Here is a 6887-nt window from a genome sequence, read left to right as displayed (position 1 = left end):
GATGGCGCAGCACCAACTGCTGGGAACCCCCCTCTGGTCCCCACTCCCCGCACCCCACCTCCCCCACCGCTCCGGGGGCGGCCTCTCCTGGCTGCGGGGGAACCGGGGAGAAGGGCGGGGACGAGATGGAGGTAAGCTGAGGAAGTTACAGTTCGTTGCCCGTGAAGGGGGCACAATGCGTGCCGGCCGCACACTTGCGTGCGGGACCCGCTACCGGGGAAACGTGTGGCTTTCGGGATGCCCGTTCTGCAGAGCAAAAGCGAGGGTATGCTTGCTCCGCTCGGTCCTCCGCTGACTGCTCTCTTAGGTTTCCCTTTAAGTTTAACTCATTCACATTATCTTACAGAAGTTTGATTTTTCTTATTATATGTGCTTTTCTCGCGATCCCGCCGGCCACCCTGACTCCAGCTAGAGAGCGAGCATCCAGCAGCTCCATTTTCTCATACAAAGGATACTTAAGGCAGACTAGTGGAAGTCAGGGCAGGAGCCCGGCAAAGCCGCAGTAAGAGCAGAGAGACTGAGCATGCTGCATGCATCAGACTCAACTGTGAGCCAGGTCTGGTACCTCGCTTGCTTTTCAGATTGATCGTCCGGGATGGCGGGGAGCTTGGGAAGAGGGAGATCAAGCCTTTGGCTACCGAGAGAGCGTTAAGCAGGTTGGTGGCTTGGACTGCTTTAGCGGGTCCAGCTTCGTCGCGGGTCGGACAGCGCGTTTCTGAGGTAGGAAAGGATGCAGGAGGCAGGAACCCAGTCTAGAGCCGCAAGACTAGTGCTTGCCAGCGCGCTCCAGCTGCCTAGTTGGTGAGACCCGGGGCCTTCAGGGGGCTTGATCTCAAAAGGCCACTAAAACAATGTGCCTGGTTTATGGCTCGGATGGGTCTTGGGTTACTAGAAGCAGGGGTAATTCCCCTGTCCCTGTCATGGGATTAAATGCAAAAAAGCAGGGACAACTAAAACCTTCTGACTTCCTTCACTCTGATTCTTTTCCCAAGGTGCAAGTCCTTAAATTTACCCAGTGGCCAGAGAATGAACCAGGTGAATTCTCTAAATTCCTCTCCAGAAAGGTACAGGGCTTTAGGGGAAATTACATTTTCCGTGCTTAACCCACAGGAAAACAAAACAACAACAACAACAAAATTATCTTTCCTGGGCTCTGCTTTGTTTTTGGGAGGAGACTCTGTTTCCTGAAATAAAAGGAGAAAAAGTAGATAATGTTTTCAGGTGCCAATATTCATTTTTATTTTTGTCTGCTAAATGGAAGGGGGGGCGCGTATATCTGCACAGGGATAGAACATCAAGAAAGAAAAAATTGCCAATTATCAGGAGTTGGTTTTCTCCAATAGATTTTTCATGGGAAGATGATGATGATTGTAGGACAAATCTTCAGTATTCCTTCTCCATTTCATAAGTGCCATCTTTTCAATTCCTGTTATTTTTAAAGGTTAAAATCTTGGTTCAAATAATCCTCACATCATTTCTTTTTCCTTTTCTTTTCATTTGGTTTTTTTTCTTTCCTTTTCTCTTTTTCTCTTTCTTTCTTCTCCCACCTAAAGCCACTACTGAGAGCAACAGCGACATTAGTCTGCAGTTCAGCATGGTCTTCATGAAACGGGACACAAGGAAGTATTTACTATTGCATTTTACTCCTCCTGTAATTCTGTCTCCATTATTCACTGAATCCAGCACATGCATTGTCCTCTTCCTGGGAGCTAGGAAATGTTTTGGAGATGAAATCAGAAACTGTCAAATTATTACAGCTCTGACTCTCAGGGGTTGCACTGCTGGATGAGATTCTGTCATAGGGAATGGCAGGAACTCAAAGAAAATAAAATCACTGATTGATCCAGGACAGTGTGGCAAAGCAATGCCATGGAGGCAATCTCAGAGCACTAATAATCAAGTCATTCATAACATCCTCAATTAATTATTTTTTTAAATTTCCATCTAAACTCAAGGCAGGGGGAGAGAACTATTCAGTGACTGTTATGAAGTATTTAAAGTTATCATCATGATGGACTCATGTGGTTAATATAATTATCCACCTTTTACAATTCCTGAAACTGAAGCTCACACAAGACAGGTGATTTGCACAAGGCCATGGAGATGGAGAGTAACAGACTCTGGAATTCCATTCAGAGTGTATAACTTCTAAGTTTAGCTACATGGCTGCTTTACAGATAATCAAGATTCTTCTCTACAACACATAACACAACATTTTGTTTTAAGTGTATGTAGTCCAGTAGAAAATGATATCTGTAGAACAGAAACATTACTTACAGACCAAGGAGACTGCTACTTGAACTAAGTAACCCAGAAAATTATCTGAGAAATTCAGTTTGTCCATAAGACTGACAGAAACACACATCTGAAAATAATGGAAAAAAAATTTTTCCAATTTTCTCTTTTCCTCTGTTCTGTCTGATGGTGGCACCAATGAGCAATGGAATAACCAAAAGCTAGGACACCTGATAAAACTCTCCTCTAGGTGTTCTAACTCTAAAAGGACTGATGAGAACTATACTCTGCTTACTTACTGAGAGAAGGACTTCTTGCCTTTTATGCACCATCTGCATTATATACATTGTCCTATTAATCTTCAGAGTCACTCTATGAGATAGCTATTATTAGCTTTCATTTAAAAAAAAAACAAATGAGGAAACAGAGATTCACAGAAACTAGGTAAAACATCTAAGGTCTCATAGCTGTAAAGTTATGAAACCTTAGATGTTTAGAAATTCAAACACATGTAATTTCCTGTCTACTTTGCTGATCCTTAGCAAGTGGTCCTCAGATTGTGTGGTTACTTACACATTTTCAGAATTTACATTTTATAATTAACCAAAGCTCTCAAAAGTTAAAAATTAAAAGGAACAAGCCTCCGCTGCGGTCAGACTGAAGGCCTGGGTTCCGGGTACCAGAGGAAAACCGGTGCCAAGCAGCCAGGGGAAGGAAGGCCTACTGCGCGAATCTTCGTGCAACGGACTTCTTGTTGATCTATAAGAGATTTAAAATACTTTAAGTAAGGATGTTTCTCAGGCCAGTAAGAATTGATTAAAACTGAGAAATAACATGTTTATCTGAAAAAGAGTTGATCAACCATGGAGGCCTATTAAAAGAAGACTCAAAGAGGTATGCATTGGTAGCATCTATCTATGTACATTTTCATTTCACTGGTAAAAGTGCCCTTGATAAGAGATTAATTAAGACGATAAAATATTCCAAAATTTCAATTGCCCTTGCATTGAAACACCCTTTATTGAAGCAGTCTGTTATCAGATTGTGATTTGTCTTCTCTGTGTGCAGAGAGAATGCACAGGTCATGCAGATGCATGAGAATGTGTATTTTGTGTCATATGGCAGTCATTTTGCATTAAATTCATTTTCTTTGTGTTTTCCACAACTTTCACTGTACTTTGCACATAAATGTTACAATCTATAAATCATCATTGTTATTGAAAAGGTAGGTGGGTGTGTGGGCACAAAACTGTAATACTGGTAAATTGCATTCTCCATGATACTTTTTGTTTAATTTTAACCATCAGCAACAATTGTACTTAGTAGGAGGCAGTGATGCCCCAATGGTTAGGAAAAGGGCTTTGGTTCTAGGGCCAGATTTGGAGTTCTAGCTCTGGCATTTCTGGCTGTGTGGCTATGGGCAAGTTAATCTCCAGATCTGTACTATATAACAAGATAGTCCCTCACCACAGTGGCTATTGAGCAATTGAAATCTAGCTAACTCAAATTGAGATGTGCCGTGAGTATAAAATACATGCCTTATTTTGAAGACTTAGCACATGCACATACACACACATACACAAATATGTAAAGTATATCATTAATATTTTCTAAATTGCATGATGAAATGATAACATTCTGACTAAATAACATATTATTAGAATAACTTCACCTATTTGTTTTTAATATTTCTAATGTGGCTATTAGACAATTTTAAATTACATATGTGGCTTGAATTATACTTTTTGCACAGAGCTATCCTAAAAGGCTTCAGTTTCTTTATCAACGAATGGGTATAATAGCCTTATTCACCTCAAATTATTGTAGTGATATTTAAATAATGTACCTAAAATGCTTAGTACACTGCCTGACATTAATCAAAAGGTTAGGAAATATGTTAAGTAAAATTTAAAACAAAAACTTAAACCCTAATGGGCTAGGGACCACTTAAAGAGAAAGCTTTTGTTAAGAATTAATTTTCTTTATACCAAGTGAAATCATTTTACTTCTCTCTCTAAAACCAACAAATATATATATGTGGTGGTGGGAAGAGGGGCATTATTGTGACATACAAAAATGATGTGTATGTCAGTGCTTTGAAGAGTTAAAAGTACTTTCTCAATTCCAAGCATTTTTACTATTCATAATTTGTACATAAACTTTTGCATTTAACTGGTAGACAGTTTTAATGTTGAGGCATTCAAATCACAAAAGAAAATAAGGCTGCAACTGGTGCCAAGTACACAGAAGACACATGAGTTTCTGCAGAAGCTAAAAATACAGAAAACGGAGAAAGCCTGGTAGTTACAGAGCTTTATGTCTTCAGTAGTTTAACTGCAGAAACCTATACCTAGCTGATGAGAAATTGCATAATTCAACTAGAGACACTAGAGGGTGCTATTAGTGAGAGCTTAGAATAAAGTCTTCTAACACCCTTCCCCCGCTCCACCACTACAGATTATAAGAATTTGAAAAGGGCATATCTCTGAAATGAAACTAACACTTCGTCATTCTCTCCAGGACTTGACCTGCAAGGCCTTTTTGTTTTTGTTTTTGTAGGTTTTTTTTCCGTCCTGGGACTGACCTTACAACATTGCCAAAATAATAAAATATTAGAAGTTTGCTATAGTGCTTGGGCAAATAATTGGGAAAAGTTTGAAATGGTTTCCTGCTCTGAAAATCCCAAGGAGGTGAGAATGAGAGATAAAAATACCTAAGAAAAGGCTTTCAATGGAGAACAGATTCATTAAGTAGGGGTGGGACAATTATTTGGTAATCATGCTATATAAGTTTTTGTTTTTGTTTTTGTTTTTCTCTCTCTCTAGGTTTGAACAGCCACATACATGCAGTGAACAGAAACTGCAGCTGAATTTCTCTCCTAGGAATCTAAGAATCATAGCCTTGTGTGGTGAACTTTGCTGGAGCACTGAACTCTCATTAATGCAAATAAATGAGTAAAGGTATGTGGTGTCCTCTATGTTGCTGTTTCTTAATAAAGAATGAGTTTCCCTTACTGTACTCTCATTTTTCTACCGATGAGTAGTTGCAAATTGTACCAGATGAGGCTTTTCATCTGTGTGTTATTTGCCTGTAGTATGATGGAAGCATAGGAGCAGGGAATGTTATTATGCTTTTTAAAGTGTAGAAGGATCAGAATGCTATTAACAGTCTCTAGACTTCTTGTTTCCTTAGGACCGGCTTTAGTTTGAATTCTCCAGATGTTGTCTGGTGAGGTGAAAGATTCAAAGAGATTTTGTTTGCTGAGGGAAACAGAATCTTTTTTTTTCTTGAATCTTTCAAAATTGAGATTGAATTTTTTTTCTATACTACCAAAACTTCTATGTGGTCATCTCTTCAGGAAATAAGTATTAACTACTGCTCTAAATTTAAGAAATTGAACACACATATGAAAACAATCACATACTTTTTTACAAACCAGTATATTGGGATTGATAAAAAAAACCCATACATTTAAAAATATGTTTTTATTTATTTCAGAGAGAGGAATGGAGAGGGAGAGATAGATAGAAACAGAGGAACATTGAACGGCTGCCTCCTGCATATCCCCTTACTGGGAATGGAGCCTACAACCTGGGCATGTGCCCAGACTGGGAATTGAACCTTGACCTCCTGGTTCATAGGTCAATGCTCAACAACTGGGCCACACCAGACAAGCAAAAACACATTTTTAAAGAATCCTGGGCTAATCCTATATTACACTGAGCCTTCTTTTACTTTTTAAGCCTCTTTATTTCTATTGTAAATATGACTGTGAGCTAAGTAGACTTAACTTTTATATTGTTTGTGAAAATTAGTTACATTTTCTGATTTATGATTACAAATGTACTGTGCATTTCATTGAAATATGATAAAACTGCTATACTTAAAAAACAACAACAACAACCATGCTGTGGTTTAGTCAACATTGTGTTTAATGAATGGCTACTTTGATCTCTTTTTCATTGACTGATTTACTGCAGACATCTGATTTCAAATGATTAGATATACATTAATATAATCAACATAGGGTTTCTGTTGTCTTTTAAAATTAAATAGTATTTATTTCATCATTATTGAAACTTATCTGAGTGTCAGTTTCTGTCTTTAGGTAAAATATAAAAACTAAGAATTCTTCTCAGTTGCCAAAATGCACATAGTCTCGACTATTCCTTTTAGATTTTCTTTCACATAAGGTGAAGAATGGTGATACATTTTACTTCCAAGAAAAAAAAAAAACACACACAACAAAAGGTGTTCTGAATTCTTCAATCAATTGTTGTTGTTGTTTCTTGACTAACTTCTAGATAAATTGAAACCACAGATGCAGTTTGGCACACTATTGATTCTATTGTGGTTAACTGTTTTGACAAGCTACATAGGGAAGGAAAAGATTTGGAGCATAGAGGATTTTCCTTTAAAGGAAAAAATGTAACACAAATTGGCAATTAAAATAAAATATTGTTTCTGGATTTCTTCCTCTATGAATGTTGTTATTATTAGGCTTCATCTTCTCTAGATCTGTTGCTGGAGCTCAAAGCACTAAAGGAGCTTCTCCAGACTGAACTTACTCCTGTCATACCAATAAATCCTTCAAAAACTTTCCACCTTGTCAACTGATTGGTTTTCAAATTCAGTGTCTTTTCATACTCAGG

This window comes from Myotis davidii, unplaced genomic scaffold (assembly GCF_000327345.1).
Source record: "Myotis davidii unplaced genomic scaffold, ASM32734v1 scaffold236, whole genome shotgun sequence".
NCBI lineage: Eukaryota > Metazoa > Chordata > Mammalia > Chiroptera > Vespertilionidae > Myotis > Myotis davidii.
Note: the sequence above shows the minus strand (reverse complement) of the source record.